Here is a 25,916-nt window from a genome sequence, read left to right on the forward strand (position 1 = left end):
GGCCCACGTGCGCGGTCCCTGGTCTCCCTCCCACCTCCCCCCCGAACTACTTAATTCAAACTACTTACCTGGTACGGTCTCCCTGGACGACGCTGCTGGTGGTGACCCTTCTGGTGTGCCCAGGTCAGGGCCCTCTGGTCCCGGCTCGATGTCCCCCGGGCTGGCACGGACTGCCCTGCCCCCCAAGACTTGGTGAAGGGCAGTGAAGTAGGGGCAGGTGGCAGCCCCTGCAGTGGCGCCGCCTCTTGTGGCCCTGGCGTACGCCTGGCGCAGCTTTTTAATTTTAATGCGCACCTGCTCCTGGGTGCGCCTGTGTCCCCTGGTGGCCATGGCGGCTGCTATGCGCCCATAGACGGCCGCGTTCCTCCTCCTAGTGCGGAGATCATGGACGTTGGGGGCCTGCCCCCAAACCTCAATGAGGTCCATGACCTCCGCACTAGTCCAGGAGGCCGCGCGCCGTCTACGGCCCCTGGCTGGCCCCTGGGTGCTGGGGGACTGGGCAGGGGACGTGTCACTCGCACTGGCCGCCTGGCTCATGGTGGGGCCACTGGTTCGGGGCAGAGACTCCTGGCAGGGCTGGCTGACTCCAGTGCCGTCTGGCCAGAGTCTACCCCTTTAAGGGCCCGGGGCTGGGGGAGAGGAGAAGAGTTTTCCTGGTTGTGCCCAGAGAGGCCACCAGGGGGAACCTGGAAAGGGCTAGCCTCCCACTAGTTCGAACTAAAGGGCTACACAGCCCTTAGTTCGAACTAGCTAGTTCGAACTAGGCATTAGTCCTCGTAAAATGAGGTTTACCTAGTTCGAACTAAGCACTCCGTTAGTTCGAATTAAGTTCGAACTAACGGAGCGCTAGTGTAGCACCTAGGAAAGTTAGTTCGAACTAACGTCCGTTAGTTCGAACTAACTTTGTAGTGTAGACATACCCTGATTTAGATAATGGCAGAGAGTATGCTTACAAAATTTGCAGACCAAGATGGAAGGGGTTGCTTTGGAGAACAGAGCTATAATTCAAAATTATCTGGACAAACTGGAAAAAATGGTCTGAGGTAAATAGGATGAAGTTCAAGGAGGACAAATGCAAAGTACTGCACTTATGGAAGAACAATACATTTCACGCATACAGAATGGGAAGCGATTGTCTAGGAAGGATTACAGCAGAAAGGGATCTAGGAGTTATAGTGGACCACAAGCTAAATCTGGGTCAGTGTGACACTGTTACAAAAAAAGCAAACATGATTCTGGAATGCATTAACAGGAGTGTTGTAAACAAGACACACAAAGTAATTCTTCTGCTCTACTCTGCGCTGATTAGGCTTCAAATGGAGTTGTGTCCCCCGTTCTGGGTGCCTCATTTCAGGAAAGATGGAGACAACTTGGATAAAGTCCAGAGAAGCACAATACAAATTATTAAAGACCTAGAAAACATGAACTATGAATGAAGATTGAAAGAATTGGGTTCAGTCTGGAAAAGAGAAGACTGAGAGGGGACATGATAGCAGCTTTGAAGTACCTAAAAGGATGTTACAAGGACGAGGAAGCAAAATTATTTTCCTTAACCTCTGATAATAGGACAAGAAGCAATGGGCTTAAACTGCAGGAAGGGAGGTTTAGGTTGGACATTAGGAAAAAACTTACTAACTGTCAGAGTGGTGGAACACTGGAATAAGTTACCTAGAGAGGTTGTAGAACCTCCGTCATTGGAGATATTTAAGAGCAGGTTAGACAAACACCTGTTAGGAATGGTCTAGATGGTGCTTGGTCTTGCCATCAGTGCAGGGGACTAGACTTGATGATCTCTAGAGGTCCTTTCAAGTTCTATGATGTAAAGTTACACTTGTACATATTTGGGGCATTAAGACCTTATGTCAAGCACTGCCTTCCAGTAGTGATCCCTACTGGCTGAAGCAGAGGTTGAAGCCAGATGTAGGGTCACAGCTGGGACAAGAGTTGTGCTGGAATAGCGATCCAGGGATAGGCTGGGGTCAGATCTGAGATCAGAGTCTAGAGTGAAGCCAGAATCAGAACAGAATCCAGGTACAAGCCAAGGGTTAAAGCTGGATGGTCAGTGTTGAGGGACACGCTAAGTCAGTCTCATATCTGGGGTACAGATATAGGCCAAAGATTGAAGCCAGATAGAGTCCAAAGGCACAGAGAAGGCAGGAAGCAGAAGCCAGGCTAACGTGGGTTGGTAACAGAACTGAAGTAAGATCAGGGTGGAGCAAGAACAAGCTTGGGGCAGGAACAAGAACAGGATCAAGAGCAAGCAGGGACTTTCAAGAGTCTGACATACTGTGAGGAAGCAGGAGGGTTCTTGTCTGGTTGGTGCTGTTGCCCAGGCTGATCTGCAGCTGTAGCATGGTTGGGGAAGTACTTAGGCCCAAAGGTCACATGACCCATGATCTACTCTCACATGCCTGAAGATGGAGTCCCCACCGCTTGGCTCCGTGGGGACTCCCTGTAGCTCTGTTGGAAGGGAAGGGGAGTGATCAGTCCTGGTTTGACTGTGGGTTTGCCTCGCACCATAAACAGCTACGGTTGCCAGGTGTCCAGTTTTGAACCAGACTGTCAGGTATTTGAGCTTTCTGTTCAGGAAACAAATTGAGAAAATATAAATGTCTGGTATTTTCTAAATAAGACGTAATATAGATTGTGATGTAATGGCAAGCGTGTCTGGTATTTTTGTTGAAACCATCTGGCAATCCTATAAACATCTAAATAAAAGTGGTCAGATATTCAGGATGTTCTTCTGTATACTCTCATCCACCATCGAATTCAAAGGGTTTGTGGATTCTTGGCACCTTTGAAAACCATCTTGAACATTATTTTACTTTCTCAGAAGACACCCATCCAATTTGTTTGATCAATTTCTGTTCCCCTCTGTCCCATTTTTCTGCTTATTTTTCCATTGGAGTTTTCCCTCTTCATCTCTGCCACTTTTTTCACAGTCTCTGCAAAACAGTATCTAATAACTTTCTGAATTAAAGTTAAGCTTTCAGTCCTACAGTGTGTGGGGGCAGGGTTGAAATTAGACAAAAGTTTGATTATCTTTCCTTTAAAAGTATGAAACCTATATCACCACTCTCCCCAACATAGCTTTCAGCTCCCCCCCTCCTTTTTTCAAAATAAAGAAAAACACTAATCCTATTTCTATTGCTTTAAGGTTGCTCATATGTTTGGTCTACCAACTTTGACATTGTCTCTTTAAGTTTTCAGATTTCTGTAGGAGATCTAGCCCTAGGTTTTTTTGGCTTAGCTACAGTCCTTGTCAAAACCCCTCAAATTATCTCACAGGAGTGGCTTATGCCAAGTGTTTTTTCTCACACTGACCTCGTTTCCAGCTCCAGTTGCATGAGAAAATGTGATCTTGTCAGAATCTTCCTTTGCAGAGAATTTTTATTTTGCAGATTGTGACATTCACAATTTTATGCTTTCATTTAAAGTTTCTCATATCCTTTCTCTGACACATTTTAATCAGTTTCTCAGTCAGAGCAGCTGTATTCTCTAGTAGTTGCAGCATAGGGCTGGGAGTCAGGATGTCTGGACTCTGTTTCTGGTGCTTTCACAGACTTCAGCAAGTAGTGGGCTATCCTGTCTGTGCCATCTCTGTGTCTACAGAACAGGAAAAATAATATTTATCACTCCCACATCAACTCCTGTTTGTAAAGGGTTTTGAGCTCCTTGGCTGCAGTAGAAGGTGGCGTTAAAGATGAAGGTTGCAAATGGTGTATGCCTAAGTGAAGAATTTCTAAGCAAGCCACACAAGATCCCATTCTTGCTGTTACTAATAAAGTCAATGAATATACTGATGTATGTGTCTATTAGCAAAATCAGGCTCATAGAAAGGTGTAACTTTAATGATGGCTATGCAAGAGACCTTGTTCCACTCTTCATTTCCTTCAGAAAGATAAAATATTCTTTATTTATAGTTTCTTCAGTGATAGCTTCCTTACTCAGAACATTTTCTTATATTGGGAGGGGAAAGGGAACTAAGTACTAAATTAATGAGACAAATCCTCAACTGATAAACAACTTTGCTGAAGTCAATAGGTACTCACCCTCACCAAGATGTCCGCCCTTACAGATCAACTTGAACGATCATGGCCTTTTTAAAAATATCCCTTACTCAGTAGGGCCCTAAAATTAAATTAAAAATAGCAGATTGGGAGAATGGAAGAGAATGATTTTTGGAACTTGAAACTCAAAGCACATTGTGAGGGCAAGGACGGGAACCATCTAGTGTCCCTAGTATTTTACTTAGATTGTACCCACTTTGGGACAGAGACCATTTCCCTGTTACATGTTTGTATAGGGCCTACAGCAACAGGGCTGGAGTGTCTAGGCACCCGTGCAATCAACACACTGCAAACACAAACATCTAGGCACAGAGGGAAACATGGGAGTTGGAAGTACATTGTCTAACTGTGGGCTGAAAAATGTGAGGAAAAACTTGAAAAGACAAGACAAATTGCCAACTGTAAAATAATTAAAGACAATACCTCGTAATGAAAAGAGCACATTTTGATAACATCCATTAGTATTTCTAAGAAATAAGTCGAAGCAACAGATTATTTGTCCATCCTTAACTAAGTGCAATGAAAGGAGGCAGGAAGATACAAGATGACAAAAAGAAAGGCAGCCTAGGTGGAAGGAAAACTTCAGTTTTGTCCATTTGATTATTACATGAAGCTAAAAGATTCAGAATCAAAAAGGACACCCTGGCAAGGATTGTGACATATCAGATCTTCAAAGACTTTGTAACTTAATGTCTTTAATGACACCTTTATTTCAATACTAAGTTCAGACATTTATAGACGTCTTTTGTTTTATCGACAGAGGTTGTTTTAGCATTTTTGTGGTGCTCTCCCGTAAGCATTCACAGGAAGCTTCTTCTGCCTATTTTAGTATTTCTAGTAGAGGTGTCAGATCCTGAAGGTTTTCTTCTGTCTTCGCAGCACTGAACTCTCCCCTCCTTATTACTTGTGCTTAGAAATGGGCCCAAACCACAGAGCAGAATCTAGTGTCTAGGTCTGAATTTTCCCAAATTTTGATAAGTGTTCAGTGCCAGAAATTTGGTTTGGCTGTCACAGGAGTTGAGGCCAGTTATGAAAATTGGATCCTGATGAGAGTTTTCCTAATAGCTAGAGGGAGCCTGGATCTAGAGTTTGGTTCAAGTCCACTTACATTTATTAAAATAATAAAAATTAATATTCATGTAGTAGATTTATTCTGAGTTGACTATGTGGGTGGTCTCATTCCCACCCTCTATTATTTTCTTACAAATGTAATCAAAACAAGTTTTCTACTATTGCCCCTCTAATTCAGTTAGATTTCCAGACCCCTCTAGCTTCTTTTCACCTCACTACTTTTGCGGCAATTTGTCCTGAAAAATTCTTTCATGTTCGGTTCGGCGGCCACCCACTCTGCATCCCCATTAGCATGAAAGAGCATTGGACTGTAACAGATGATTCACTTTTTGACCATGTAAAGATTAACAGTTTCTTCCCACCAACCCACATGCAATTCCCTTTCAGTAATAAATGCAACCAACTCAAAACTCCTCTTCTAGATGACTTACAGCTACTACCGCCAAGTTTTTCGTTTCGTTAGTACAGAAGTATAAGTCTTTCTGTACAGAGTAACCAAGTCATCAGCCAATAATTAGAATTCTATTATAGATTTTGGTCTCATTTTAGTTATATTTCATAAGTTCTAAAAATTATCAATGTTCATTGCGTTAGATTGAAGTATGGTGTAGATATGAAAAATTGAACATGTTTTCACTAGAGATGGGCTGACACCAAAATCCCAGTTCCAAATTCTCAAACTTTGAGGAAATTGGAATCCAGATCAAAACTCTGGATCTTAGGCCAATCTGAAGTTTTAGGTACATCACAATTCTCCACAGATTTTTGCCTTTTTCTACTTTGGGTAAATCTAACCTTCCTTCAACTTCCCTTACTCCTTGTGAAGTTAGGGTTACAGGAGTTGGAGTAAGAAGTCCTCCAGCTTGACATTATTTCAAAATAATGGCTTGCTGTGTAGAAACACTTTGTTATTTCAGAATAATGTCAGTTATTCTGAAATAATGCTGCTGTGAAGGCGTACCCTTAAGAGACTACAGGCAGTCCCCGGGTTACGTACAAGATAGGGACTGTAGGTTTGTTCTTAAGTTGAATCTGTATGTAAGTCGGAACTGGCGTCCAGATTCAGCCGCTGCTGAAACTGACCGCCAGTTCTGACTTGCATACAGATTCAACTTAAGAACCCCAAGCTTCCCCAAGTCTGCTGCTGCTGAAACTGATGAGCGCTGATTCCAGGAAGCCTGGGGCAGAGCAACTCTGCCTCGGGCTTCCTGTAGTCAGCGCTGGTCAGTTTCAGCAGCGGCTGACTTGGGGACGCCTGGGGCAGAGCAGCTGGGGTGCTGCTGGGTTGCTCCAGTAGCACCCCTCGGCGCTACTGGACCAACCCAGCAGCACCCCAGCTGCTCTGCCCCAGGCGTCCTGATTCAGCCACTGCTGAAACTGACCAGCAGCGGCTGAATCAGGACCTGGGGCAGAGCAGCTGGGGTGCTGCCGGGTTGGTCCAGTAGTGCCCAGAGCGGGTGCTGCAGGACCAATCCGCAGCGCCCCAGCTGCTCTGCTCCAGGGTCCAAAACAAAAGCCTGGTCTGCTGGGGGGGGGGGCACACTATCCGCGCCCCCCCCCCCCCCCCAGAAGACCAGGGACACGGGGAGCAGAGCAGCAGCGGCAGCGGGGTGCCGCGCCTCTGAGGCTTTGCTCTGGCAAAGTCTCAGAGGTGCGGGACACCCCCCCTCCCCCGCGGCTGCGGCTTCAGTCCCGGTGCCTGTGGTCTGCTGGGGACCGTCCCCAGCAGACCACAGGCACCGGGTCTCAAGCGGCAGCAGCGGCGGTTCCCCGCGCTTCTGAGGCTTTGCTCTGGCAAAGCCTCAGAAGCGCGGGAACCCGCCCAGCGCCCCTGGTCTGCTGGAGACGGTCTCCAGCAGACCAGGGGCACTGGAGCAGCTTACGAACGGGGCTTTCTCGCCCCGGAGCTCGCAGGTAGCAATCCGCTACCTCGACCTCCGGGGCGAGAAAGCCCCGTTCGTAAGTGCGGATCCGACATAAGTCGGATCCGCGTAAGTCGGGGACTGCCTGTAATAGATTTATTAGGACATAAGCTTTTGTGGGTAAAACCCACTTTATCAGATGAATTGGAATGGAAATTACAGAGGTGGGGTGTTTATATATAGAAGAGAAGGAGGAAGTTACTTATCAAGCATAGGACCAGTGATGAGGCCAATTAAGTCAGGGTGGGTGTGGCTCACTTACAGTAGCTGATGAGGAGGTATGAATACCAAGAGAAAGGAAATTGCTTTGGTAGTGAGATAACCAATTTAAATCCTTATTCAGTCCCAATTTGATTGTATTGAATTTGCAAGTGATTTGCAGTTCTGCTGTTTCACTTTGTAAAGTGGGTTTGAAGCTTTTTGTAGAAGGATGCTACTTTTAAATCCATTACTAACTGGCCAGGGAGGTTATAGTATTGTCCTACAGGTTTATGAATGTTCCAATTATGGAGGGGAAAAAAAAAATCTTGCTCTGTTTGTTGGCTTTCTTTAGAACAAATATAGTCAGGTTACTCAAATCATATGACTACAAGTGTGAAAGGTCAGCCAGCCATGTGGAGAAACTTTAAGAAAAAGCCTCTCCAATTAGAGGGGAAAGAGATGTAGAGGGAGGGAAAAATCCTACACATTTACCAAAACCTTGTAGCTGCTTTTTCTGTGTGTTCCAGCTGAATTGCTGTGACTGTTTTTAGGGTTTTAGTCATTGTTTTGAATTTTGTTGGATTTACTGCCTGGTTTACATTTGGCCATTTTATTCATTCTTCAAGTTGTAAATAAAGAATTCTCTTGTATTGCAGCTCATATGGTTGTGTGACATTATTTGATCACTATCTTCCTTACAAAGGAGTCTCCAAATAAAGATACTTTGCCTTTAGATATATATTTTCATCTCAGGATCTTCAAGGGATTTACAAACACTAATGAAACTGTTAGAAGATTGTCAACTGTCTAATCCCACAAACCAAAACACCCTTGCCCCAATCACTGCCTTAAGGCCCCATCCCACTTATTCCATCTCCCTTCCCTCTGTCACTAGCCCCGCCCACACACACCCTCACTCACTTTTGCTGGGCTGGGACAGGTGATTGAGTTCAGGCTCTGGGCTAGGACAGAAGGGTTTGGAATGTTCAAGGGGGCATGGGACTGAGCCTGGGTCAGAGGATTGGGGTGCAGAAGGAGGTGTGCACTCTGGGACGGAATTTGGGTGCAGCAGGGGGCTCTCAGCTGGGGTAGAGGGTTGGGGTATAGGGCAGGGCAAGGGCTCTGGCTGGGTGACACTTACCTTGGACAGTCTTCAGTAAGTGGTGCAGCGGGGCTAAGGCGGACTCCTTTCTGCTCCCAGTAGCAGCCAGCATGCCCTTGCAGCCCCTGGTTGGGGAGGAGAAAATCAGGGAATTTCCAAATGCTGCCCCCACTCCAAGTACTAACTCCACAGTTCCCATTGGCAGGGATCTGCAGCCAATGGGAGTTGCAAGAAGGGGCAGTATGTAGAGTGCTTTGGTGCTCCCCCAGGAGTCAAAGGGATGCACCAGCCACTTCCAGGAGCAGTGTGGGGCCAAGACAGGGAGCCTATCTTAGCCCCATTGTGCCACAAAACTATTAGAAAATCTAAAATCTCCCAGATGTGCTTCAGTAGCTTCCAGGAGACTTGTGGCAAAACCAGGAGAGTTGGCAACCGTATTCAGTTCTCACACCTCTGAGGTACGGAAGATAACTATTATTTAAACTGAGACACAGAAAAGCAAGCTGACTCAGCAGCACAACGATGGAAGCCAGTGATAAAGTCTGGAGTGGATTGCTATAGTTCTGACTCCCAGTACTGGGCTATAATCCAGAAGAAACACTCCAGGCTTACTCTTCCCATTTACTAAATAAAACAGCTACTGCGGATATAACTGTCCCTCTGTAGGCAGATGTAGCTGCTGAGCCCTTCTGGTAATAATGACCGGATGCACTTAATGATGCACTTTTAATCCTCAAAGCCCTTTTACAAATATTAGTTAATTATTCACCAATACATATAGCGGACCCTCTATTTAGCCAATGCTTTTTCTGTGTATTCTTGCCATGATTACAAGTCAGACTAATTCTAACAACCGTCCTACCTACGTGCTCCCAGGGCACTTTAATTTCAGGATCTGGAGCATGAATACTGAATGTGAGTTAGACACCAATGTACCTTTGAGGACCTGAGTCTAAGTGTCTTCCTCCTGGAAACGAGGGTTGTTCTGTGGCAGCTGTCCAAAAGCTGTTAAAGCTTTTGTATATGTGACATTACACATATATTTGGCCTCGCAGTCCAAACTCTAAGAAAGGCAGTGGTGGAATTATTAATCTGCAAAGAATGAGAGAAGTGCTTTCTTTTTTACAGAATATTATATGCCCTGGGGACAAGAGAAATCCAGACACACAACTCTGCTGGCCTCCCAAATTCAGACAGTTTAGGATCCATTGCTGATTTTGTCATTCTCCAGAATCCTAATAATCTTTTAATGCCTCGTCACTACACCGAGAACTATGTGACCTGCCTGGTTTGCATATCCTCATGGTCACAACCACACACAATTACCCTATTCACCATGTGTATATTAATTCCTTCCTTGCTAAGTATAAATGAGCTGTTTACAAGAAAGGGAGGAAAAGGAAGGAATTGCTTTCAGATTTCTTTTGACTCATTCATATATTTAGAATGGCTCATATGACATATCACTCGGTGTGGTGTGGCTCACGACTAAGTGCCAGGGCAGATGGTCAAGCAACAGGGCACCAACCCCAAAGGTGTTATCTTATATATTTTAGAAATGTGCATCTGTCTGTCTGTCCATCTGTCTATGAGTCTGTTTGTTCAAAAACTTCTAAATGGCAAGAGTTAGGACCACCAAATTTGGTATGCAACTTCCTCTTATCATAACTTAAAGCAAGGTGAGTGTTTGGCTGTACCAGAATAATGGGATGTGCCTGGAATTTGATTGTTTCTCATAAAATGGAAAGGGAGGTGGTCTGGCAGGAGAGAGTTATACTGCAGAATGACCACACAGGGCAGCAAGGGGTCAGAAATGGGGACCGGGACAGCAATAACCCCATTTGGCCAGCTGGGGGCAGCAGTGGAGAAAGGGACAACTATCTACTACATGTATATTTCAGAGAGTTTGCTGTTTGTGCTTCTGTTTGTCTGTGTGTGCCTGTTTGTCTCACAGCCGGGGAGGTGCACCTCTCCCCCCAACTGTTTCCGTTGGAGCGGCAGTAGCCCCTGGACTCATGCTTCTCACTTGGCCTCAAGCTGCTGTTGTGAGAGGGGGCCTGGATTGTCCTCTCTCCCCAGGGAAGCGTGCATACTGAACCTTCATCCCCTGCCCCACCCCAGAGCAAAGGTTTAAATTAAGAAAAATAAAACTTATTTGAGTTAAGGACCTAAGCAATGCCACATAAATCGTCTAGTGTTCTATAATTAGAATTCACCAACCTCTGTGATAGATGATTTTTTTAGACACGTTCGTACACAGAGCTCCAGGCCAATTGTATTAAGGTCTTCAGATAGCCAACAAAAAGCATGATTGTTGCCAGTCCTGCAACAATCTATCTAAAGGTTTATTAAACAGGAAAAAGAAACAAGAGCCCTATTTTTCAGGATGAAGCAGGTACACATACAAGCAGAAATGACTCATAAAAATATGTTCAATTTTTAATAGTCTTTCATTCTTAGTAAGTTAGCTGACTGGTTAAAAAACATAAGCAATGGGCTGCACTTTCTGGTGCTTAGGGTGTTATCCTAGTACATAGGGGGTACGTCTAGACTACAGGCTTTTGTCGACAGAAGTTTTGTCGACAGATACTGTCGACAAAACTTCTGTCGACAAAGAGCGTCTACACTACATTCAGTTCTGTTGACAAAGCAAGCTGCTTTGTCGACATGGTAGTGTAGACGCAAAGGACAGTTTACATGCAATAACACCTTCTGTCGACAGAAACTCTGTCGACAGAAGGTGTTATGCCTCGTAAAATGAGGTTTACCAGCGTCGACAAAACTGCTGAGTTCTGTCGACGTTATGTCGACAGAACTCAGCGGTAGTGTGGACGCAGGTATAGTTTTGTCGACAAAAGTCCACTTTTGGACTCTGTAGTCTAGACACACCCTGTAGTGTGTCAAAACTCTGTAGTCTAGACACACCCAGGGGGTCCTGTTTTATTCCCTACTCCAGCATAGATTTGCTGTGTGAGCCTGAGCAAAGCCTGTAAAATAGGAGTAGTGCCTCACAGGAAGAGATGAATATAGTACATGGAAATTTGAGAGCTACAGATAAAAGTATATAAGGTATTTTCAGAGAGCCTATTTATCATTTGCTCTACAGGGAATTTTAAAAGTGCTTTTCAAAGGCAATGGGAATATCTTTGAGATACTTAACATATAACTTTCCTGGCCTTTTAGGGCATGTCTACACTGCAATTAAAAACCCACAGCTGGCCTGTGCTAGCTGAGTTGGGCTCATAGGGCTGTTTACTTGCAGGGTAGACATCTGAGTTCAGGCTGGAGTCTGAACTCTGGGACCTCCCCTTTCCCTCCCCCCACCCACTCCACAGAATCCTAGGGTCTATACTGCAATTAAACAGCTTCAAAGCCCAAGTCCCAGTCAGCTGGCATGGGCCAGCTTTGGGTATCTAACTGCAGTATAGACATACCCTCTGTTCACCATCCCCACATCAGGTATAGTAAGCATATTTCTGATTCATGTACATTTGGATTCCTTTTTTCACTGGGATGGTCATGTGACCTCTCCTTTGAACTGATATCATGCACCAATTATCACTACCCATGTCAAAAGCTGGGACAGCATTTGTAGCAACAGGCTACTTCTCAATTAAATGCCCATGTTTGCCTTTAACAATGTCAATCATTCTAGCGCCTCAGTATCCAAACCCTGCAGGGCTTGTTAATAAGAACAACAATCCCTAGCAGCAGTGAAAATTCATTCTGAATAAACTTTGCAAGAGAGGGCAGTTCAAATACTGGACAATTATTATCTAGGGACTCTATTCTTTCTGAAACCATGCCCGTACAGCTAATGTTCTCTTCTGATTTGTGTATGATTTCCAACAACAAGACACTTCAATAAAACAACCACCATCACTACAGTGTACTTTTTAGCTTTGCAGACAACAGCAACTCCATACTTCTCCACGCCAAGTTCCAATTCAGAGGATGAAGTCGCAGAGTTGATAAAAGAACAATGAGACACTTGCCAAATTCAGTTGTCTGTTACACTCATGTAAATCTGGAATAGAATGACTGGATTTTAGAACAGAGTAGAATTTGGCCCTCTAGCTTTGTGATGGCAGGTCTCAAGCTGGGACAAAGTTCCATAGCAGATTCTCTAGATTGTGCCGCACTCTGGTTGATAGACTGGAAAATCCTCAGTAGCCTAATTGAAATTAAAAAATGATGGATCTGAATAAGATGTGAACCCATGAATAATGAAAACAGGAGATCCAGTGTTGTTTTTATATTAAATTTATGCTAACTCCACATTATCAATTGTCAATATGTTACAATTTCTGCACTGAATGTGTGCATCATAAAAGTTACTGTTAGGGAAAGGCAGAGATTTTAGTTGCCTGTGGTAGAGGGGCATTTGTCACTTTGGAGAAGTGTGAGAAGCAGTTTGGGACTGTGGGGTAAGACAGATGATAACTGCTGAGAATGATTAGTGAGACAGTTAATCGTGCTGATATTTAAAACATCCATCTTTAGGTTTCAACAACTCATTGATATTAATGGGCAGTTCACATCTCTCTCAGAGTTATCATTTTTGTGTCTGCAGGCTCAGTAGAACAGTGCATTTGTTCACACTGTTCATATTTTCAAGGTTCTGGATATGATACTAAATGTTAGAACATCAGAGCTGGAGCATAGTTCTGCTAGAGGTTGATTCTGTAGCAAATTCTGCAGCCACAAAATATTGGGCCTATATGTAATCTCCACTGTGCACTATAAACTGCAAAAATCTGACATTTCATATTTTAAAAGGAGCATCTAGAAGGTTCTCTTTCCAATTTATAAAATGCACTCCATCTAGACTCCAAATGTTTGTACAACATAAAACTAGATACAAAGCTTACAATACAAGTCCTTGATGTGCAATATGCCTATGAAATCTCCTCTTCAGAGCCTGAGAAATAACATTTGACACTCTCATGTAACTCATTTATGCGCTTCTCAGCCCACCCCCAACTTGTAACCCTGAGATATTACACAGAACTTGTACTATTGCCAGAAGGTCAATAGACTTGGGCTTTGTTAGAGATAATGCCTGAAAACATCCTCCTTTAAACCAGACGCTTTTACTTCTGCTGATCTAGATTGCTGGCTTGTCCTTCAAGGAAAGTGAGGCAGGCTCTCAAATAACCAAGGTCCAAGCCATTTATAATTTTATTGATTAAAACTGACAACTTGAATTGCACCTAAAAACAAACTAAAAGCCAGGGGTGGGTCATGAATCACACAGCATCATGTTTTTGTTGGTGATAAGTTCTCCCAAGGAATCTGGCTGGTAGAGCATATTGTAGTAACACAAACTCAAGATGATAAAGGCATGGGTCATCTAAGACACACACAGAAAGGTCAAAGTCTCAGCCAAAAAAAAAAGTCACAATTTTCTTGATCGTACAACCAAGATTAGTTTGGGCTCCAGCAAGACCCCCAGAGTCTGAAATCCTGAGCATACTCTCTAGTCAAGACAGACAAAGTTACCTTTTCTCTACTCAGAGGGCACATGCATTACCTGGGAATGGGTGACGCAGGATGGATCACTAAAGGATTCCTTGTGCTATTCATTCCCTCTGGGGCATCTGGTACTGGCCACTGTTGGCCGACAGGATACTGGGCTAGACGGACCTTAGGTCTGACTCAGTTGGGCCATTCTTATGTTCTTGCAGCCTGTGTTATCCAGGTGAATCTCAGTCAATGAAGTCTAGACACTGTAGATCACTCTACTGCACCAGTAATGCTTTTAGAGCGGGGTGTCATTTGGACACTGAAAACTCCACAGTTGAACATCACCGTCAACTTAGGCTACATTGCTCTGTGTATGTCTACACCTGCCGTTGGATGATGTCAGCTGACTCAAGCCTACAAGGGGCTATATAATTGAAGTATACATGTTCAGGCGTGGCCTTCTCACAGCCTGGAACCTCATAGAGACCTGAACTCAATGCCTACACTGCAATTGTGTAGCCCCACACCCTAAACCCAGTGAGCCCAGGCCACCATGGGTATTTTACTGCAGCGTGGACATACCCCCCGCACACATGAGTTTAACCGTCTGTAGGCTGGAGAGAGGAATACAAAGCCCCAGTTACACTTTTATCCCATTCAGTACCTGGATGGGATTGTCCTGAAATAGAGGTGGCATTTACTGAGTAACTGCAGTGGCTATGGAAGTTCCAAGCCACAAGAGCTGTGCTATAGATCCCTCTAAAATGTCTGCCCCAACAGGCTTACACTAGGAGAAGAATCTCTTGTGAGGGTGATTAAGTCGAGCAGTGAAACACAAACTGGACCATTGCTCAAGTGTCTGGGTAAATGTGCGCACCACATTCTGCAGCACTCCCTTCTGGGCCTCATGTGGGTTTGCTGTGCCCAGCCCCCTTTTCTGAAAGGTATCTAATTGCCTTTCACAGCCCCGCTTCTCTGAGGTCCAACTTCAGTCTCCCCCAGTAACACAGAATCTCAGCCCATCTGGGTTTCTACTTACTTTTTTCCCCTTCAGAGCCTTCTGGATTACCCATCCCCTCTTCTTGTCTTATTCTCTCTGTGTCTCCAAAGGGTTTCCCCTAACTGCTTCCCTCCACCATCCTAGCAGGAGCTCCCCTGTATCTCCTACAAATCTCTCCTGCTGCACTATTGCCCATAAGAAGCATCCAACCTCCTTCCTTTCTAGTTCCCTCTTCCCAGCCTTATATTACCTAGGTACCCAAGTACCTGCCCTTCCAATCCATCAGCAGCTGCCAATTGATCACGTGCCTTCCTTTTCAGTCAATTGAGCAGCAGGCAGTCTGTTGCAGGTGCCTTCCCTGTGAAAATCTGCAAGTTCAGGTCCTTATTTCAAGATCTGTGGTCTTCAGAAGTGGGCTGGAAATCTCAAGAAAATAGAATCTCTTGTGTGATAGCCTGTATTTAATTATAAGTCAAGCTGGCAACTATGCAAATACAGCTGTTTTTACATTTCAGTGCTGCCATTTCCAGTCCCAGACAGAAAGAACTGTGCAAAAATTGAGAAGGGACAGATTAAGCAAGCACAAGGACCAGATCAACCATCATACTGAGAAGTCACAACAAACCACCAAAATATTGTAACAATGCAACATTACAACACACCTACAAAAATTCTGTGGGAAAGGTCCCTTTTGTAATCTGGGTCTGGACTAAATCAATTTCTGCCCTTTATTTGGTCAAAAGTACTTAGCTCATTGCAATCTACGGGCCTGAAGAGAAATTGCTCCAAGAATTGTCCAGCTGAAGTCAATAAGGTGACTTACAAAGTAAGGTATTATTCAGAATTGATATGAATGGCAGAATGGGATCCTTAGCTATGTCATTTATAGCTCATTTGTAAAAGTCATGGCAGGAACATGACTTACAATAACCATCAGTCATGTGACTTGGAGTCATTGTGGAAACTTGGAGTCTCTGAAAACATCCACTCAGTGTGCAGCGGCAGTCAAAAAAAGCAAATAAAATGTTAGGAATAATTAAAAAAAGGGATAGAGAATAAGACAGAGAACATCTTATTGCCTCTATATAAAACCATGGTACACCCACATCTTGAATACTGCACACAGATGTGGTCACCTCATCTCAAAAAAGATCTATTGGCATTGGAAAAGGTTCTGAAAAGGGCAACAAAAATTATTAGGGGTTTGTAGTGGGTTTCATATGAAGAGAGATTAAAAAGATTGGGACTTTTCATCTTAGAAAAGAGGAAACTAAGGGGGGATATGATAAAGGTCTAAAAAATCATGAGTGTTGTGAAAAAAGTGAATAAAGAAAAGTTATTTACTTATTTCCACAATATAAGAACTAGAGGTTACCAAATGAAATTACTAGGCAGCAGGTTTAAAACAAACAAAAGGAAGTTTTTCTTCACTCAACACATAGCCAACCTGTGGAACTCCTTGCCACAGGATGTTGTGAAGACTAGGATAGGAGACTTAATCTATCTAAAAAAGAGCTAGATAGATTCATGAGGTTAGGTCCATCAATGGCTATTAGCCAGGATGGGTAGGAGTGGTGTCACTAGCCTGTTTGCCTGGAAATGGTTGACAGAAGAGGGATCACATGAGGATTACCTGTTGTGTTCCCTCCCTCTGGGGCATCTGGCATTGGCCACTGTTGGCAGACAGGATACTGGGCTAGATGGACATTTGGTCTGATCCAGTATGGCCGTTCTTATGATCTTATGACTCTCATTTGAGTCAACCTGGAATTTTCTCCCACTTAGGAGCCACCTCTCAACTATCCTAGGTTTGTGCTGAGGAGCTAAAAGCAGCAGTGTGAATGTTTGGGTGCATACTGGAGCCCAGGCTCTGAGCTCCTGATTACAAGCAGACCCAATATTTACCTTTGCTGTTGTTAGCCCTGTGAGCCCGAACCAGTTGGTGCAGGCTCTGAGACTTGCTGCTGCAAGTTGATTTTTGTTGGTGGTGTTGTTGTCATGTAGATGCACCCTACACTACAGAGAAGATCAAAGCTGCCACTGTCAATCTTCCAGGGTTCGAATGAGTGGATCTAGTTGACAGCTAATTTGAACTGAGAGGGGCTCTCCGGTCAATGCCAGTAGTCCTGCTTCTACGAGGAGTAAGGGAAGTTGAAGGGAGAGTGTGCTCCCTTCGACTTCCCGCAGTGTGGACAGCGCCAAAAGCCGAGTTAAGGTACTTCGACTTTGGCTGTGCAATTAATGTAGCTGAAGTTGCATATCTTAATTCGACTTTTGCCCTGCTGTGTAGACAGGGAGTGCAGCAGGTTCACCACTGCTCTGCTGCCACTTCATGACAGTTCATGGACTCCGGCAGCAGCGAAGGCCCTGTGTGGGTGGTTTTCAGTTTGCTGAGCCATGTAATAACAGATCCTCTGGCCAGTCTGATAACTTGCTCCCACCAAGGTCCTGCTGCATCTGAGGATTTCCATACTCTTGTAGCAGAGCAGCATTTGGCACCCACAAGATAACACATTCCTGGTTATGTTGGCATCATGCATGCAACATGCTCTCACCATGGACAAGCTTGCTCATGCTGGCAACAGGCCTGCTAAGGAAAGAAACAGTAAAAAATCCTGTGCTGGTATGTGTATTGTGTCTTAAGAACTGCTCGACTTAATTGGTAATCCAGCCAAAGGTGCTTATATGGTTCGCATTACCATAGCATCTTTAATGCATTTCTGTTCCCAACACTTCTGTGAGACAGGCCAGAACAATGAGCCCCATTTTGCAGACGGGAACTGAGGCACAGAGATGCTAAGTGGTTTGCTCAAGGTCAAGGAACAGGGCTGGCCTTACTATGAGGCGAACTGAGGCAGCCACCTGTGTAGAAAATTGTGTCTGTTGCTGGTGCATATGTATTCTCTCTGCAGTCCCATGAGAGTAGAACAGGAAGAAGGCAGAATTGAGACCTTTCAAAGTTTTGGCCCAAAGGAGAAGGCATGGGGGCGTCATTTGAGCTCCTCGCTTCAGGGGCCAAAATGTCGTGGGCTGGCCCTGTCAAGGAATGAAGTCTGTGTTGGAGCATGAACCTGAATCCTGCTTTCCCAAGTCCTAGGCTGGTGCTCTTACCAGTGGGTCAGACTTCCTCCACTCAAGTGCTCAGGTAGGAGCTGGGATCTTGTCTTCCTCTACATCAGCAGTGTGCCAAGCACCATCAGTGCTTAATAAATAATACAACATTGTAATAAATGCAACACAGGTCACTTTTTGTTCTCCGAATTAATCAGATTTCCCCAGGATTATATTTTACACAGCACTGCCACTGTCGTCAGTTACATGAATAGCCCTGTTTAAAAGTTGGAACCCTGTCACAGACCTCAACTGTTGACATTGATTGAAAATTTGTCACTTTGGGGAGGGGAATTAGGATTCACAAACTTTATCCTGAGTCTTCAAAGGGTCTGATCACACCCCTGTTAAAGTCAATCAGAGTTTAGCCATTGTCTTCAACGGGAGTAAGATGAAGTCCAAACCCTCTCTCTTTTCTCCCTGACCGGTTACAGAGAGCAGCAATGAAATCTGCCATCTCCATGAAGAGCCATGGGGTTCTAAGTTACAGTTCTCAATATTAAAGGGGATGATTTCCTGGAACGGAGACAACTTGGTCTCTGTCCGTTGAGCACATTAGGGCATAATCCCTTTTGCGAGTTCATCCGCCTATCAGTTTCACAACTCATCTCCCAGACTCCTGAGCTGGTTCAACCAGTGATTCATTAGTTCTCTGAGCCCTATTGCACCTGCCACAGAAATGTGATTAGGCCATTGGTGATTAAATAATTCCCTTACTCTGGGGTGACAGCATTTTGATAAACTGGGTTACACACAGAGGTCAAGCTGTTGTCACTGGGCTGCATAAAAGATGATGGTGGGGCCATACAAAAATTTTTGGGGGTGAGGGTTTTAGGCACAAGAGAAACAGCTGACATAATTGAATGGCTTCTTCCAGATTAAATGCTGTGGATTTATGAAAAGGAAGGCTGCCTCAGTACAATGTAATTTAGCAGAAGGATTCTAGAATCCCCCTCCCACAAATAAAAGGCTTGCAAACTAAGTTCTCAATTCAGGAAAGTACTGAAGCAAGAGTATTACTTTAAGATGTTGACTTTGGTAGGATTATTCATGTATTTAAAGTGATACACGTGTTTTAGTGCCTTGCAGAAATGATGTCTAAACTGTCAGGTTTAAACAACTTGCAAAGCGTGCATCCAAATAGTAAGGAATATGGAAGTGGGGTTCTGGTTTCTGGTTGGACAATATTAACAGCATTACAGTGACTGTTACTGCTCAAACTTGTTGACAATTTCCATAGAAAAGCCATGGGTCAGTATAGAAATTCAGCTACTGTACCATTTCACTCTTACAGGCAGGTCTTTTGATGCTATAGTTAAGGCACAATGGCAGGCCAGTGGAAGGAAGTTTACTGGAGAAACATTTCCTCTATATATAACTATAGAAGTTCCATTTTCTGTCATATCCTGCTGCTGCATTTCCTAGGTTCTAAACTTTATAAAAAAACAGAGAAGAGGTTAGACAAGAAATCTTTGTGATTTTGATATTGAAATTATGTTTGTTGTTACAAAGCAGAAACTATTGCACAGATTAACTAAATGTAGGCTGTTATTTCATAAACACAGAAATTTCATTTCATAATTTTATTTATGAACCCTATTTAATGTTCTAAGACTGTTGTACTATTAAGTGAAAGCTTTGACTCAATTTCAACCTTGCCAGTTCACAGTCACAAGATTGATGTCTTTCTTAAAGCCGTAGATACTACAGTCAAGTGATATCACAATCTTAGATTTTTCAGTCAAAGATTTGTAGCCATCATAGTTGTAGAAAAAAGCTAGAAGATGTGAGACTCAGAAAGTAGAAGGTAAACAAAAAGAGTGAAAATGTTTTTTAAGACAATCTAAAAATTTTGGGGAGCTTATGAATTTTGAATTGCTAGGAGAGACAATACACCAATTTAAGGGATAAAAAATCAAATTGAAAAATCAAACATGTTTGTCTAAAATTCTCTCTCACCACCATGCAGAATTCTCAAAAAAACCTAGAAAAAATGTTAAAGTTTAATTTAGTTTTCATCATTTGGACTGTGTTTACTTCTCTCATCTTGGACAATGAAAATAGACTGATTAATTTCACTTTTGTTTTTAGTGTGAGCCACGGGAATTCTAGTTTTTGCTTCCTGGGTCCAATCACACGACGTGGGCCAAGATCACAGATAGTTACTCCCATAGCAGGGGTTAGCATCCCTCATGATATATGGTGATGTTTACACCTTTCTTCTTGTTTAATGAAAAGCATAAAACAACTTTATCTCAACAAAAATAACCCTAGACATCAGAGACAATCTAGGATAGCAACTGGAATATATGATCTGAAACCTCTGGGCATATGAGATGATTATTCTCTCTCTTATTGGGCTGTCAATAAATAAAACATTTTATAAAGTCTTTGAGATTTTTCTAAATGTAGGACTTAGGCTATTTATTTAATCATTGGAGGTGCTTATAAGAATATAAGAACGACCATGCTAGGTCAGACCAAAGGTCCATCTAGTTTAGTATCCTGTCTTCCAAGGGTGGCCAATGCCAGGTGCCCCAGAGGAAATGAAAAGAACAGGTAACCATCAAGTGATCCATCACCTATCTATTGCCCATTGCCAATTTCTGATAAGCAGTGGCAAGGGACACCATATACTAAGCTCCCTATAGAAGTGTCTGAGCACTTAACTGATAACAAACTCTTTAAATCAGTGTTCCTTAAATTGTGTTCCGCGGCACACCGAGGCAGTCGGAGGGGTGCCATGGAGAACAGAGTTCAAAATGGCCACCCTTAAATGGTCAGGCAACCTTTCTCTCTCTCTCTTTTTTTTGTCCTCAATAACTTTCCCTCCAGCCCTATTTTTCTTTTTTTCTGCTCAACAAAAAATCCTTGGTGTTCCTCATAAAAAAATATATATATATATTGTTTGGTGTTCCTCCAGCTCAAAAAGTTTTAGAAACACTGCTTTAATTGTTTTTTTAAATTCATAGAACACGGATTAAATATTGTAAAAGAGGATATAGAATTGAATTGTTTATTAATTTAATGAGCATTAATATGACCATATAGACCACTGTTGCAACCACTGTTATAAATCTTTCACAAAGTGTGCCAAGTGTGGTGTCTATGAAAAAGTTATGATTTGCTGGTTATGAATATGGAACTTGTATGCATGTATCATTGTTGTATTTGAAAGTTTGAGCTTTGACTATGAACTTGTATTTCAATGCGTGACTCTGGGAAACATCAACAAGATGTTTAGCCAGCATACTCTGAAGAACTATTCAAGTCACATAGAAGTACATGCCTGACAATGGGCCTTGGAAGATGCCAATCCACATCTGATGAGCCTTCCTTGGTAATGGCCAGACTAGCATGTGGACAAACTAGCATGTGGACAATAGCTTCTACCTGAAAAGAACTGAGTCCTGCATGGAGAAGTGATCTGTCCATGGGAAAGCTCATGTGACTGGACATCATCTTATTAGTTTACTTTTCCACACTAAGGACAATGTAAGTCTCTCCCCATAGCAGAAAGTATAAAAGGTCCTGGGAACATCTCCATCTTGCCTCTTTCCTGCTCCAGCCTCTGGACTATGGACTCATGCCAAAGGGAGCATTCTAACAAAGGGACTGAGGTCCTTCCCATGATTTGGAAAGTAACCAGAGACTTGACTTAAGCCAGCAATTTATTCCATCACTGCTGCAAGCCTGAACTAAGAACTTTGCAACAATTGTATGCATTTGATTCCTTGAACAATTTTAACTCTTGCCTCTATTTTTCTTTTATGAATAAACCTTTAGATTTTAGATATGAAAGGATTGGCAACAATTTGGTTTTTGGGTAAGATCTGAGTAACATATTGACCTGGGCATGAGCTTAGTGCTTTGGGATTGAAAGAACCTTTCATTTGACGAATAGTGATAGAAATGTAGCCGTGTTAGTCTGGTGTAGCTGAAACAAAATACAGGACTATGTAGCACTTTAAAGACTAACAAGATGGTTTATTAGATGATGAGCTTTCGTGGGCCAGACCCACTTCCTCAGATCAAATAGTGGAAGAAAGTAGTCACAACCATATATACCAAAGGATACAATTTAAAAAAAAATTTCATTTCATTTGACGAGACTGACTTCTCATCCGTATAAGGAATACTATTGGTGGTGATACAGGGGAACTGGGTGTCTGAAGGAATTACTTGTATGATTTCTTTTTAGCCAGTGTGGTGAAACAGAAGTTCTCTTTTTTGGACTGGTTTGGTGCACTTTGTAAGTGGAGAAACCGCAGACTGTGGGATGTGACTGCCCTTTTTCTCAGCAATTTGCCCTGAATTGGTACTCTCAGGGGCGTCCCACCAGAGCATGCCTTGTTACAACTAGAAATAACCCAAGTATCTTGCTTCTGTTATGCCTTTCATCTTGTCCTCCCTCTTGCAGACTAAATAGTCTGTACTGTTATGGAAATGTTACAAAATATTACTTAGAAAATCTATTGTTAATTCCAAAAATGCTTAAAGCTCTGGTGTAGTATTAGCATCAACAGCAGAATAACTCCTGATGCTGGGATTTGCACTCTCAAAAGATACACACAGTCATATTGTTATCTGAGGGAGAAGCAATAGAAAAGCACAGGTTCACAAGAAAATCTTTATTCATATAAACAAACTCAGTTTTTAGCAATATTTTTTCCAATAAGGCCACTCAGTCAGCAGGAGATAGGGATAACCTCATTTAGGGAAGCAACAAAAGTTCCAATGCAGTTCTTTTCTGAAAAGGGACTATATAAAAATGGCACCTTCATTCTCAGCAGCCCTGTTCCATCTGTCTCTCTGCAGATATTGATGACAAAAAGGCTTTTATTATTTTGTAAATTGTAACTGTTGCTAGCCAGCATAGCTATGGGGAGTGAGTTGGATTCTATTCCCTAGTCTATAGTAACAGAATCATTTGCTAAGTTCCAATCAATTACACTTGTGCAAACCCTTTAGCTGATGGTATCGAACAAGTATTACTGCAGACAGAATTTGGCTTGAAAGCATCTTATCTACTGGTAATGATGCACAGTGAAAAAGGATGAAGCTTCACTTTCAGGATCCTAGCTTGTGTTTGCAGGGCTGGAAATTAGAAAGAAACATCTTATTACTTCTAAATACAGCACATTCGAATTAGAAATTGTTGGGATTTGATAAACATGGGACACAGACTCACTTTTCAAAGTAGATCCATGTTTTAAGAATGAGACAGCCAGCCTGTGCTCCATTTTGGTCACCCTCTTCCAAAAAAGGGATAAAACAGAAATTGAGCATTCCACAGCTAGGCAATCAAAAGAATTAGAGGAAGGAAAAGTTTCCTTCTGGGGAGAGATTGAAAAGATTGGGATTCTTTTGTGTAGAGAAGAGAAGAATAATTTGATAAAGCTACCTCAAATCAGGAATTGTGCAGGGAAGCTAATGCAGGAGCTCCTGTAACCCACTGGGGAGTGTGTAAGTTATTACACCCACAAGCTGAGGAGCACTAGCTCTTCAGTTAAAGCTGGGGAGCTTGTACTTTTTACTTCTGTAATGGGTGTTCATTTACCACAAGAGTACTTCCTCTTGGCCAGGCAATAACAGCTTTCTTCCCAGATGATGCCCCTTGCCGATGGTCACTCCATCCCTGCAATGGTCTCTCTTCCCATAACTCACAAGGCCCTCTCTTTGTCACTCAGCCCTCCAACAAGGCCCCCCACTTCTGGTGTATGAATATAGGCAGCAGCTTCCTTCAAACCCAGAGGGTCCTCAAGGCCCCGCTCTGCCCCTCCCAGCCCTATCCCACCTCTGCCGGGTCTCTTCTTGCCTCCTCCCCTATGCATGACCCATCCCCACTCCTCCCTCTCCCTTCCAGAGCTACCTGTGACACTATGAAACGGCTGACTGTAGTGGGCAATAGGCAGTGGCAGGGAGGAGGAGGAATTGAGCAGCATGAGGTGCTGGGAAGTGAGAGGAGGGAGATGGCTGCCAGCGGGTGCTAAGCACCTCCTAATGTTTTCTAGCCCCACAGAATCAGTGAATTTTTAAGCAATGTGTAATTAACTCCATGCAACTCATTGCTATAAGATACCACTGAATCCAAGGCTACGTCTACACTGGCAGCTTCTTGCGCAAGAACTGTTTTGCAGAAGAGTTCTTGCACAAAAAGTCTTCCACAAGAGTGCGTCCACACTGGCATGTACTTTTGCGCAAGAGCATCCAGGGCAGTGTTGACGCTCTCTTGCACAAGAAAGCTCTGATGGCCATTTTAACCATAGGGGCTTCTTGCACAAGAAATTCATGTTGCCTGTCTACACTGCCCTCATGTGGAAGAGCTTTTGCGCAAGAGGGCTTATTCCTCATGGGGAGAGGAATAACTCTTCCGGAAGAAGCCCTGTTTTACAATGTGATACTATACATTTACTTGCGCAAGAACACGCGTGCAGTGTAGACAGCAAGCAAGTTTTTGCGCAAGAACAGCTGTTCTTGAACAAGAAGCTGCCAGTGTAGATATAGCCCAAGTGTTTAGTAGAACTTGGGTAGAGTTATTGATTTACATAAAGAGAATATTCAGTTACAAAAATACAGTTTTAAAATGCTGGATATTGACCTGTCCTTTTGAGTACAACCAGCCACTAATTTGTGGGAAATGGGAAGAAACTTCCCTTTGGGCAGTCAAAAGTAGGTTACTGCCAAAAGTAGGTTATTTGCACCTACCTCTGAAACCTCTGCTACTGGCCACTTTCAGAGACAATATATTGGAAGAGATGGTGCAGTCTGGTGTGAAAACTCTTCTGTGCCTAATTAGTATGGGGTTTGTATTTGTTTGCTTATTTCCAAATTCTGGCTCTCGCATATTTAATATATTTATTATTATGTATTAAAGGAACCTGTCCTCAATAGCTCAAGATGCTTTCACAAATACTTGCGAGATACAAACACCAAAGATAAAAGCCCAGGCAATATGCAGATGAGCAGCCTATACAAAACCAACCCAGTTACAACAGATATTTGGGCAAAATAACCACCCTCATATTTAACCACCTCACAGCTGCTTCACAAAAAATTACTTCCCAAAAGCCTACAGCTGGTCCTGAGAGAAGAGCTTAAACTGCAGACAAGCAGTTAACTGGAGAGGACTGTGGCAGGCTGATTTCGCTGTGACCCATCACATAGGGAAGAGTGAAAAGTAATTCTCTGTGGTCTTTCCATAGTCTTCACCATTAATGTCGAAACCTGCAATTCACAGTTCTAAAGGTGGTGCATAATCAGGTTCAAGGGCCTTGTTGCATTGGGACAAGGAGAGTCCCTCACGATTACAGACTTGATCCTGCAATGGATTCTGGGTGAGAGAATTTCTACACATGACTTCAGTGACTCACCGTACTAGCTCAGCAACCTGTCTACACACTACCAACCACAGAATCAGAGCCTAACTCAAGACAAGGAGGCACTGTGGATGTGGCAAACAATAGAAAGGAGTAAAGAAGACTGGATGAAGACAATCTGAGTAAGAACATGCATCAACATAGGCCAGTTGTGTGCACAGATATGTCCTGCAGAGTAGCATAGTGTGATCTTATCAGTCATTAGAGAAACACTGGCCCACCTCTTGGAAATGTCATCTGAATGTAGCAGCTGTTAAAAAGATGGTAAAAGTAAATACTTATATTAGGGTAGCACCCCTTGCAGCCTGTTTAAATATCAATGTTAGTATATCAAATGATCAGATAATTAACAGAGAAGTGCCTGAGCCATGAAATTCAGTTCCAGATCAAAGCCCTCCCCATGTTCTTGAATGCACAGATTTAGGTTTCTGGTTTGGTAACGCTTGTAAGTAATTACCTGACCACACAGTTCTAATGAAGCACCTTTAGAAATATACAAGTTCTTCCACTGGTTCAGAGAGTAATGAGCAGTAGAGCTCACGTTGGCAAGTTTTTTGTCAGCTGGTATGCTGCCAAATGCTAGAATCAGACTGC

The 25,916-nt window shown here is 43.2% G+C and overlaps 2 long non-coding RNA genes across 3 annotated transcripts in view; one reads left to right on the forward strand and one right to left on the reverse strand.

Moving 5' to 3' along the window:
* Positions 1–25,916, forward strand: part of LOC142823262 (uncharacterized) — a 121,253-nt gene that overhangs the window by 75,693 nt on the left and 19,644 nt on the right. The gene's annotated exons all lie outside the window — the stretch shown is intronic.
* LOC142827009 (uncharacterized) lies at positions 950–15,017 on the reverse strand. 2 transcript variants are annotated; one of them, XR_012901338.1, is made up of 3 exons: positions 14,872–15,017; positions 8,406–8,491; positions 950–3,606 (listed from the first exon to the last, which is right to left on the reverse strand). It is a non-coding gene; the product is annotated as an uncharacterized LOC142827009 (long non-coding RNA). The 2 variants fall into 2 exon arrangements; XR_012901339.1 differs by having other exon boundaries at positions 950–4,131.

This window comes from Pelodiscus sinensis, chromosome 1 (genome assembly GCF_049634645.1).
Source record: "Pelodiscus sinensis isolate JC-2024 chromosome 1, ASM4963464v1, whole genome shotgun sequence".
NCBI classification, from domain to species: Eukaryota; Metazoa; Chordata; order Testudines; family Trionychidae; genus Pelodiscus; species Pelodiscus sinensis.